The 12,414-nt window shown below is 46.7% G+C and overlaps 2 protein-coding genes across 10 annotated transcripts in view; both read left to right on the plus strand.

Annotated features, from left to right (window-relative positions):
- Positions 1-12,414, plus strand: part of LOC114657616 (uncharacterized) — a 708,025-nt gene that overhangs the window by 404,244 nt on the left and 291,367 nt on the right. The window lies entirely within an intron of this gene.
- The window catches only part of faap24 (FA core complex associated protein 24), a 225,031-nt gene that overhangs the window by 28,009 nt on the left and 184,608 nt on the right, over positions 1-12,414 (plus strand). The window lies entirely within an intron of this gene.

Below are 12,414 nucleotides of genomic sequence, written 5' to 3' on the forward strand. Positions count from 1 at the left end.
ACTTTGTTAAATGGTGCGACTCAAACCAACTACAACTGAACACCAGCAAAACCAAAGAGCTGGTGGTGGATTTTAGGAGGCCCAGGCCCCTCAAGGACCCGGTGATTATCAGAGGTGACTGTGTGCAGAGGGTGCAGACCAATAAATACCTGGGAATGTAGCTGGATGATAAATTGGACTGGACTGCCAATACTGATGCTCTGTGCAAGAGAGGACAGAGCCGACTATACTTCTTTAGAAGGCTGGCGTCCTTCAACATCTGCAATAAGATGCTGCAGATGGTCTATCTGATGGTTGTGGCAAGTGCCCTCTTCTTGCCACAATGGTGGTCTGCTGGGGAAGCAGCATAAAGAAGAGGGACGCCTCACGCCTGGACAAACTGGTGAGGAAGGCAGGCTCTATTGTAGGCACGGAGCTGGACAGTTTGACATCTGTGGCAGAGTGACAGGCGCTGAGCAGGCTCCTGTCAATCATGGAGAATCCACTGCATCCACTAAACAGTATCATCTCCAGACAGAGGAGCAGCTTCAGCAACAGACTGCTGTCACTGTCCTGTCTAGCTCCACTGACAGACTGAGGAGATCATTCCCCAAACCACCCCCCCCCAACCCCAATATGCAACTATTGAATTCCACTCGGGTGTACAACGGTAACATTATACAAAGTTATTGTATGTTATACCTGCATTTTTATCACTCTTTAATTTAACTCTTTTAGGGCGGATGTCAACTTTTGTCGACAGGAGGGGTTGAGGGTGAATGTTGACAAAAGTCGACATCCAGGGATAGAGGGTGACAATCAGCTGTTAGTGGCTACAAAACTCACTGTCACGTCACAGGCATTCCCTCTGTGCTTGGAGGAATGCTAGACTCATTGACTTGGCAACTAATCCTTGCGTGTGCTTGAGTTGTGAAATGTAAACAAAGGCAAGATGGCATCGACATGTCACAAGGGAGCGAAGCGAGTGCAGAAAAGAAAACACTCGGCAGACAATGTGTTGCGCATTATCGCGGAGTCGGACTCTGATTTTTCAGAATCGGATTTTATTGACAGTGATTAGAAGATCGAGTAAGAGAGTGAGAAGCCAGCATCAGCTGATTGGACACCAGCCGATGCCACGCCAGATGATCCGCTGCCAGCTGAGCGCATTCGTGCAGTTGATGCATCTACGGCAAGGTTCGCGTGGGAGGAATACACAGACATTGATCTGTGGGAGCCGAACTGGCTACCGGATTTCACAAGCTGGCACGGCTTGCTGTTGGACACAACAGATCACCACCTGCTGGACGACTTCAGGCTGCTCTCTCCTGATGCTGCTTTTTAGCTACTGTCAGATGAGACAAACAGGTAGGCAGAGAATTTTTTTTGAATTGCGGGCTACGATTGCATCACATGCTCGTTTTTCAAAGTGGAAACCCACAACAAAAGACGAGATGAAAGGCGTTATGGCATTACAAATAGAGATGGAACAGAACTGGTGATATAACTTCAGGGAGCATTGGTCCAAACGTGCTTTGTCCCCTGGTGGCTTTGGACAGGTTATGCAGCGTGATGATAGGTACATGATGCTGCAAAGTTTTATTCACTTCTGTAATAAACGGAAGCAAATCCCAAGGGGTGAGCCAGGCTATAACGCCATGCATAAAGTTCAGCCCCTGCTTGACATTGTGGAACCAACATAGAAACAATTTTATCAGCCTGGCCGTGATTTGTTTGTGCATGAATCTGTGATAAAATAAAAGGGATGACTTTTTTTCTGCAAATATATGCCAGACAAGCCCACAAAGTATGGCATAAAGGATTTTGTACTGGCAGAAGCAAACACTGGTTTCTGCCTGAAAGTAATTACATATACAGGAAAGTATTTCTTTCAAAGAGAGAACTGTCCCTTGACAAATCAGATTGTGCTGGAGCTGCTTCAGGGCTATGAACATTTGGGTCATGTTGTGTACATTTGGACAATTTTTATACATGCCCCGAATTGTTCATGGAACTACAGAGCAGAGGAATTGGAGCTTGTGGCACAGTGAGGGTGAACAGGAGACACATGGCTTCACAGTTGAAGCCAGACAGGCTGAAGATGAAAAGAGGTGACAATGTGGTTTTCATGCGGGCAGAAAACTTGGTGGCAGTGGCATGGCACGATGGCAGACGGGTAACTTGTCTCTCTACAGTACACACTAACAATATATGTGAGAAAGTGCAGCAACAGACAATTGAAAAGTAGGCACCAGAGCAACACATATTGTAAGGAGTGCAATGTGGCAATAACTGAAATTGGCTGCTTTGAGCGAGATCAGACTTTGCAGGACTTTGCTATGTAAAATGTATGTGATATGTATGTGAAATCATAGAGTATGCAGGCTCATACAACATGCAAGACAGTAACATTTGTCAAAAGTAAATATTTTTTGTTGATTTGACATGTTAAACAATTGCTTTGTGTTCTTCTTTTAAAAAATGTTAGTTTTTGGAAAAATATTCAGCCCTGGGAGAAAAGAAACAAAATAAAAAAATTAACCCTAAAAGAGTTAATATTGTTTTTTTATCAATATGCTGCTGCTGGAGTATGTGAATTTTCCCTTGGGATTAATAAAGTATCCATCCATTTATCTATCTATCTATCTATAGCCAGGTTTCCATCCAAGGAGTTTTTGCGAAAAAATATTTAGTGCTTCAAATTTTTTTACCGATATAGCTGATGGAAATGCTAATTATCGATAAAATGTTGTACATGTCGACATAATACTTTTCCGTTTAACTTTAGCGCATAAATTCCATATCGATACTTCAGATGTCGCAAAAACTACATTGGAAACACATTTTGTCGGAAAAAAGGGCTTTAACGCAAATAAATGTGTCACATATCACGTGCAATCAAAACGAGAATGGCGGAGCGGTTCGCATGGTCTGATGAAGAGAGTTTTTTTTTTGATTAAACGTCATTATTTTGTATTAATTCAAATTTCAGTTTTAATTAAAAACCTTAAGGGAAGCAGGTTACAGTACTAATTCAGTTGTTATCGCACTGAGAAGGGATGTTGAAAGGTAGGCTCACCTGTACAGATCCGATGCTGCAAACACAGCTGCATCATGGGCACTTCCAGCAGTGCCAACGCAAATGTCTCGTATCATGCACCTGTCACCAACAAGGGCCTGGAGAACAATAGATGGCCACCCTTTGCGATTAATGTAATCCCGGTAGCCTTCCATCGGGGGAAGAATAGGCACATGCGTGCCATCCAGCGCACCGTAAATCTGTGGCACAAGATGCACCAAGGAATTGCGGTATGCAATTTCATTGGCCTCCGCTACAGTCGGAAGTCTGATATAACGCCGCATTAATTTTTCTTTAATAGCGGTGCACACAGCATATACACATCGATGGACGGTAGTTTTACTAACCCCGAAAGTTTCTCCAACTACTCTATAATCGGCGCAGGTTGCCAGCTTGTAAAGGGTGATGGCAATCCGCTTTTGGGTTGGAACTGGTGGTCGGTGGCAACCTGTGATGGGCGCAACATCAGGACTGATGAATCCACACAACATCTCAAACGTCGGCCGTGTCATTCTAAAATGTTGCAGCCAGAGATTTTCTGTGAAGTGTCTCTCCACCACCTCCTCCCAGAAGGTCTTATTCCGTCGTCTCTCCCATACCCGTGGGTTTCGTCGCACTGGGGTATTTTCTTCGAGCTCTAGGGCTATCAGACAAGCAACTGCTTCATTCTGCTGTCATCTTCGGATATTATGTACAATTCCAATTATTTGTGAAACTGAAATAACAGTAAGCTGGCAAATTTCAAAAAACTGTCTGAATAATCTCTCCATTTCTTTGTTTCTTTGTTTAGTGAAGGGTGTGTAACGTGGAAAACAAAAGGTAGATAATTTGTGACATACACAAAATTATGTATGGAAACAGCTCAAGGGCAGATTTTTTTCGCGATACAACAAAACTTATGCGACAGTTCGTTTTGGGGAGGATGACGTCATCACGCACACCATTTTATCGATAAAAAGCCAGTTGGATGGAAACAGGCTGGAGACAGCAAATTTCGCACAATTTTTTTACGTATATTCTGTTTGTCGATAACAAAACGTCGCAAAAAACTGGATGGAAACTTAGCTTATGAGTCTACTTACTTTACGTCTCCAGTACCTCTCCCAAATGGTAAAGCAGTTGTACTCACAAATCACCAATCTTGTACCTGTCTGCAATTTGCACCTTCACTCGGGTTCTCCGACAGGAGGAAAACTGAGGCTCACAGATCCCAGCCCTGGGAACAAGCCAGTCCTAACTTTTGCGGGAACTGATCTCGCCAGTTGTAACTATCTCGCTGGTCCTCTGTGGATCCCTCAGTTGGACTTGGACCTGGAGCCGGCAGCCACCACCTGTCCCTGTTCAGGCACCAAATAAACTGTGGAAGAACCCCCCCAAGTAAGACAGGAATAGTTCAATCAGTTAGATTTTTTTTTAGTCACAGATGAGTACATGGATCCTACATTGAAAGGCAGAAGAGCAAAATTCCATTTTTCAACTGGCTTTTTTATATTTTCTCCCTCCCCTTCTCCTTACTTAATCAAAAAGCATAATATCGTTTACCTAAGCATTTCATTTTATTACGCTATTGGGCCATCTGTTTCTGTTTTGTGTTCATGTTAGATGGACCCTAAAGAAGGAAAGGTCATCTTTCCTGTGTCTACCAGACGCATTCCTAAAAAGGAAATTGTCCTAGGTCACTTTACTGCAACCTGTCTTACTAACCCCTACTTTCTCTTCTGTTCTTTTTCCGGTTTTCTGTGGTGGCGATCTGCGCCACCACCACCTAATCAAAGCACCGTGATGTCCCTACATTGATGGATTAAAGGCCAGAAGTCCACATGCCCATCATCATCAAATTCTTCCATGTGAACCCTGAATACAATGACGACTGATTGAGGTCATTTATGTTAGGTAGAATGCCTAGAGGGGGCTGGGCGGTCTCGTGGCCTGGAACCCCTGCAGATTTTATTTTTTTTCTCCAGCCATCTGGAGGTTTTTTTGTTCTGTCCTCCCTGGCCATCGGACCTTACTTTTATTCTATGTTAATTAGTGTTCCCTGATTTTAATTATTTATTTTCTTTTTTCTCGTTCTCCATCATGTAAAAAGCACTTTGAGCTACATTGTTTGTATGAAAATGTGCTATAGAAATAAATGTTGTTGTTGTTCTTGGACGATCACCCCGGGCTCAGTCACAATGTCATACGCGGTCAGGGAGGTTTGTCCGGGTTTCTCTCTCACCACTTCCGGGACAGACATGGTTAACTGATTCCAGCTCCTACTGCTGTAGGGCAGTCAAATTAGGGCCATAGTCAAGGACTACTTTATGAGCAAAGAGGGAATAGAGCTGTCCGGATGAGGGGTCAGGTTCCCTATCCTTCCATGGTTTCAGCAAGTACATGTGATACACCTGTTTGCTCGGCCACCTATTTGGTTGTTTTACCAAATAGTCAACAAGCCCCTTTCTCTCCTTAACTTCGTACGGGCCAGTAATTTGGAGTGGGAAGTGGGAACGAGTACCATGATCTGATCTCTTGGGTCATGGTCATAACAGTGGACCTGAGCTGCCTGAACCTTCTCAATGTGGGTTTTCAGAAGGGGTAGAATCTTTGCCAATGTATCGTGTAACTGCACAATATACTCTAATATATTTGAGGAAGGGAGTACCCCCTTTTTCCAACCTTCCTTTAAAATGTCCAATATTCCCCTGGGTTGTTGACAATACAATACAATAATTCAAATGGAGAGAACCCCGTAAAGGCTTATAAGACTTCCCAATATGCAAAAAGGACGAGGGAAGCAGTTGATCCCAGTTCCTTCCATTCTTGCTGACCACCTTACGTAGAAGTTATTTAAGGGTCTGATTAAACTACATCAAGGTCTTTAAATGCTTTATTTTAATTAACTTGGCCGTTTACCTGAATGTCTCCGAGGTGAAGTGCGTCCCCTGGTCCGTCAAGACCATCTTTAGGGATACCGACTTGCATAAAGACCCCTAGTAATTCCCGTGCGATAGCTTCAAATGTAGCTGCGTACAATGTAACAGCCTCGGGGGGGAAACAGGTGGCATAATCCACTAGGACAAGTAGATATTTGTGTCCTCTAGCTAAGGGATCTAATAGTCCCACCAGGTCGATCCCAATACGTTCAACTGGGACATCAGTAAGGGGAATGGGAACTAGAGGAGCAGGGTCTCTCATAGGAATCTGCCACAGTTGACATTCTAGACAGGATGTGCAAAAGCGGCGGACCTCCAAGTGGGCACACAGGAGGTGCGTGTGTGCTAGTTCACAGACCTGCTGCCGCAAAGACCTAGGAGCTAACGTCTGGAACCGCACCTCCACCTCGTGCTCTGTTACCTAATAATTCTTCTTCTTTTGGCTACTCCCATTAGGTGTTGCCACAGAGGATCATCTTCGTGTCTTCTGCATCTTGCTCTGTCACACCTATCACCTGCATGTCTTCTCTCATCACATCCATAAATCTTCTCTTAGGCTGTCCTGTTTTCCTCTTGCCTAGCAGCTCTATCTTTAACATCCTTTTTTCCAATAAACCCAGCATCTCTCCTCTGCATAAGTCCAAACCAATCTTGGCTTGCTGACTTTGTCTCCCAACCATCCAACCTCAGCCGACCCTCTAATGTACTCATTCCTAATCCTGTCCATTCTAGTCACACACAATGCAAATCTTAGCATCTTTGCAACTCTGCCACCTCCAGCTCTATATCCTACTTTCTGGTCAGTGCCACTGTCTCCAACCCATATAACAAAGCTGGTCTTACTATCATCCTGTGTATCTTCCCTTTCACTCTTGCTGATAGCCATCTGTCACAAATTACTCCTGACATTCTTCTACACCCATTCCACCCTGCCTGCACTCTTTTTTTACCTCTCTTCCACAATCCCTGTTACTCTCTACTGTTTATCCCAGGTATTTAAACTCATCCACCTTCACCAACTCAACTCCTTGCAATCCTCACCATTCCACTGACCTCCCTCTCATTTACACACATGTATTCTGTTTTGTTCCTACTGACCTTCATTCCTCTCCTCTATAGAGCATATCTCCACCACTCCAGGGTCTCCTCAGCCTGCTCACTGCAGATCACAGTGTCATCAGCAAACATCATAGTCCACGGGGACTACTGTCTAATCTTATCTGTCAACCTGTCCATCACCATTGCAAATAAGGGCTCAGAGCCGAGCATTAATATAATCTAATCTTATCTGTCAACTTGTCCATCACCATTGCAAATAAGAAAGGGCTCAGAGCTGAACCCAAATATAATCCTACGTCCACGTTGAATACATCTGTCACTCCTACCGCAGACCTCACCACTGTCACTCTTCCCTTGTACATATCCTGTACAACTCTTACATGCTTCTCTGCCACTCCCGACTTCTTCATATAATACCACAACTCCCCTCGAGGCACCTTGTCATATGCTTTCTCCATGTCCACAAAGACAAAATGCAACTCCTTCTGGCCTTCTCTGTACTTCTCCCTCAGCACCCCCAGAGCAAACATTGCATCTGTGGTGCTCTTTCTTGGTATGAAACCATACTGCTGTTCACTAATCATCACCTCCGTTCTTAACCCACCTTCCACTACTGTTTCCCATAACTTCATCCTGTAGCTCATCAATTGTATCCCCCTGTAGTTACTACAGCTCTGCACATTCCCCTTATTCTTAAATATCGGTACCAGTACACTTCTTCTCCACTCCGGAGGCATCCTGTCACTTTCAAAGATTCCATTAAACAGTCTGGTTAAAATTTCCATTGCCATCTCTCCTAAACACCTCCATGCTTCCACAAGTATGTCATCTGGAGCAACAGCCTTTCCATTCTTCATCCTCTTCATAGTTGTCCTTTCTTCCTCCTTGCTAATCTGTTGCACTCCCTGATTAACTATCGCCACATCATCCAACCTTCTCGCTATCTCATTCTCTTCATTCAGCTTCTCAAAGTACTCTTTCCATCTTCTCAAAACACCCTCCTCGCTTGTGAGTATGTTTCCATCTTTATCCTTTATCACCCTAACCTGCTGAACATCTTTCCCAGCTCGGTCCCTCTGTCTAGCCTATCGGTACACATCCTTTTCTCCCTCCTTAGTGTCCAACCTTTTATACAACTCATCATACTCCTTTTCTTTAGCCTTCGCCACCTCTCTCTTCACCTTGTGCTTTTGTCTACTTTGTGCATCTCTCTGACTATTCCACTTCTTCGTCATCCTCTTCCTCTGTATGCTCTACTGTACTTCCCTATTCCACCACCAGGTTTCCTTTTGCTCCATCCTCTACCCAGATGTCACGCTAAGCACCCTTCTTGCTGTCACCCTTACTACTTCTGCTGTAGTTGCCCAGCTGCCTGGTAATTCTTCATTGCCACCCAGTACCTGTCTTACCTCCTCCCTATACTCAACCTTTGCTGTTTCTCCGGTGGTGGGGGGGATGGTATATCAGGCTGCTTGCTGCTTGGGCTTATCGACACATTTACAAGACAAAAGATGCTGAATGGAGAGGTGCAAGTGGATTTAAGGTGGACCAGATTTATGAATTTTCTCGTAAGCTTTGGTAATTCTCGTGTTAACAAAAGGAAGCAGGAAACCTGCTCCACTATTTGATGGGTGTTATTTAGGTCTGGCCGTAGCTAGCACCCGATTTTGCTCCAAAGACAGAAGGCCTGGGGGGAGGTTGGTTGTTCTGGGTTGAATGCCCATTTTAAGACTTTCCTGGCCTGCCAGCCCAAGGCTACCCCACCTTTTGCATAGGTCACTGCCTCTGTGGGGTTTGGGCAAGCAGCCTCTCCTCTCTGAAGGGTATAATAGATAGATAGATACTTTATTAAGCCTCATTCATGTTGTCCTAACCTTAAGCTGGGTCTACGAGTTGAAACTGGCATTAGATTCCCCTGACCCCTCACAGAGGACCCATACCCAGCTACTCGAGTGCAGTGCTCTCCCACCTGGACCTGTAAGGGGTGAAATTCTTCGGGGTGGTGTATCAATGCTTCACCAAGGTCCTGCTCCTGGTTCTTCAAGGAGTCCATCATCCTGCCAACTACGCCAATTGTAAATAATCAAGCTTGACACACAGAGAGGTTTGGAGCAGCCTCCTGTATACTTGAAAATTGGCAGCCAAAATATGAAAAGTGGTTGAGAAAATGGTCTTTACAGACAAGAGTCCAAAACAGAACTGCCCAGGTTAGTAAACATGGTGGATATATAGTGGAACTGCAGGAAAAGGAGGCATCTTGGGATCAAAACCTGAAATTAGGTCATCTGGTTACGACTTCTTGGAGGGTGGAACTGGAAGTGAAATTTTCTGAGGTGGAATCTCCCACATTTGGTCTGCGGGAGGATAAGAGAAAGGATTAATGTACTCTGCCACCCCCGGTCTGATTGGAAATGTCCTTCTTTTGACAGCTTTAGCTGCCTTACATGTGCATTTGTGTGATAGTATCTATACACTTAATTTATTCTTGATGTGAAATGCAAGAAAAAAACAACAGCAAGAAATAAGCCATTGTTATAACTTCATGTGAGTATATGGTTGTATTAAATTTTAAAAATAATTATGCATTGATTAAAAATATTTGACTAAAATTCTATACTATCTATCTATCTATCTATCTATCTATCTATCTATCTAAATTTGGCACAATGATATCTGACAGACTGGGGCAGAAAAGAAAGTTGATTCTGGTGGTATGCATCATAAAATTTTTTATGTACTGTAAAATCAAATTTTGTGATGAGAAATCCAAATAGCACCCACATTTTTTTGTGTTTCATTTAGGTGATATTGGTGTAAGAAAAGATTTTTAATAATGTGAATACTTTTCTTTTAAAAATATGAAGTGTTGTACTCCCTGTTCTTCAGCCATTTGCAGTTTTTATATAAAGGAAGTACTTTCGGGTTACCCCTCCTTTAACCGTCACCTTATCGTGGTGGAGGGGTTTGCGTGTCCCAATGATCCTAGGAGCTCTGTTGTCCGGGGCTTTATGCCCCTGGTAGGGCCACCCAAGGCAAACTGGTCCTAGGTGAGGGATGAGACAAAGAGCGGTTAAACAAACCTCCTATGAAGAAAAACAATTTTGGACGGCGTTTTCCCTTCCCCGGACGCGGGTCACCGGGGCCCCACTCTGGAGCCAGGCCTGGAGGTGGGGCTCGATGGCGAGCGCCTGGTGGCCGGGCCTGCACCCATGGGGCTCGGCCGGGCACAGCCCGAAGAGGCAACGTGGGTCCCCCTTCCCATGGGCTCACCACCTATGGGAGGGGCCAAGGAGGTCGGGTGCAGTGTGAGTTGGGTGGTGGCCGAAGGCGGGGACCTTGGCGGTCCGATCCTCGGCTACAGAAACTGGCTCTTGGGACGTGGAATGTCACCTCTCTGAAGGGAAAGGAGCCTGAGCTAGTGCGCGAAGTTGAGAGGTTCCGGCTAGATATAGTCGGACTCACCTCGACGCACAGCTTGGACTCTGGAACCAATCTCCTTGAGAGGGGCTGGACTCTCTACCACTCTGGAGTTGCCCCCGGTGAGAGGCGCCGAGCAGGTGTGGGTATACTTATTGCCCCCCAACTTGGAGCCTGTACATTGGGGTTTACCCCGGTGGACGAGAGGGTAGCCTCCCTTCGCCTTCGGGTGGGGGGACGGGTCCTAACTGTTGTTTGTGCGTATGCACCGAACAGCAGTTCGGAGTACCCACCCTTTTTGGAGTCCCTGGAGGGGGTGCTAGAGGGCATACCTTCTGGGGACTCCCTCGTTCTGCTGGGAGACTTCAATGCTCACGTGGGCAATGACAGTGAGACCTGGAAGGGCGTGATTGGGAGGAATGGCCCCCCTGATCTGAACCCGAGCGGTGTTTTGTTATTGGACTTCTGTGCTCGTCACGGATTGTCCATAACGAACACCATGTTCAAGCATAGGGGTGTTCATATGTGCACTTGGCACCAGGACACCCTAGGCCTCAGTTCGATGATCGACTTTGTGGTCGTGTCGTCGGACTTGCGGCCACATGTCTTGGACACTCGGGTGAAGAGAGGGGCAGAGCTGTCAACTGATCACCACCTGGTGGTGAGTTGGCTTCGATGGTGGGGGAGGATGCCGGTCAGGCGTGGTAGGCCCAAACGTGTTGTGAGGGTCTGCTGGGAACGTCTGGCAGAGCCCCCTGTCAGAAGTAGCTTCAACTCCCACCTCCGGCAGAACTTCGACCACATCCCGAGGGAGGTGGGGGACATTGAGTCCGAATGGGCCATGTTCCGTGCCTCTATTGTTGAGGCAGCTGACCGGAGCTGTGGCCGTAAGGTGGTCGGTGCCTGTCGTGGCGGCAATCCCCGAACCCGCTGGTGGACACCGGTGGTGAAGGATGCCGTCAAGCTGAAGAAGGAGTCCTACAGGACCCTTTTGTCCTGTGGGACCCCGGAGGCAACTGATAGGTACCGGCAGGCCAAGCGGAATGCGGCTTTGGTGGTTGCTGAGGCAAAAACTCGAGCGTGGGAGGAGTTTGGGGAGGCCATGGAGAATGACTTTCGGACGGCTTCGAGGAGATTCTGGTCCACCATCCGGCGTCTCAGGAAGGGGAAGCAGTGCAGTGTCAACACTGTATATGGTGGGGATGGTGCGCTGCTGACCTCGACTCGGGACGTTGTGGGTCGGTGGGGGGAATACTTCGAAGACCTCCTCAATCCCATTAACATGCCTTCCAATGAGGAAGCAGAGCCTGGGGACTCAGAGGTGGGCTCCCCCATCTCTGGGACTGAGGTCACCGAGGTGGTCAAAAAACTCCTTGGTGGCAGGGCCCCGGGGGTGTATGAGATACGCCCGGAGTTCCTCAAGGCTCTGGATGTTGTAGGACTGTCTTGGCTGACACGCCTCTGCAACATCGCATGGACATCAGGGACAGTGCCTCTGGATTGGCAGACCGGGGTGGTGGTCCCCCTCTTTAAGAAGGGGGATCGGAGGGTGTGTTCCAACTACAGAGGGATCACACTCCTCAGCCTCCCTGGAAAAGTCTATTCAGGGGTCCTGGAGAGGAGGGTCCGTCGGATAGTCGAGCCTCGGATTCAGGAGGAACAGTGTGGTTTTCGTCCTGGTCGCGGAACAGTGGACCAGCTCTATACCCTTAGCAGGGTCCTGGAGGGTGCATGGGAGTTTGCCCAACCAGTCTACATGTGTTTTGTGGACTTAGAAAAGGCATTCGACCGTGTCCCTCGGGGAATCCTGTGGGGGGTACTCCGAGAGTATGGGGTACCGGCCCCCCTGATAAAGGCTGTTCAGTCCCTGTACGATCGGTGCCAGAGCTTGGTCCGCATTGCCGGCAGTAAGTCGAACCCGTTTCCAGTGAGAGTTGGACTCCGCCAGGGCTGCCCTTTGTC

The sequence above is a fragment of the Erpetoichthys calabaricus genome, chromosome 9 (genome assembly GCF_900747795.2).
Source record: "Erpetoichthys calabaricus chromosome 9, fErpCal1.3, whole genome shotgun sequence".
NCBI classification, from domain to species: domain Eukaryota; kingdom Metazoa; phylum Chordata; class Cladistia; order Polypteriformes; family Polypteridae; genus Erpetoichthys; species Erpetoichthys calabaricus.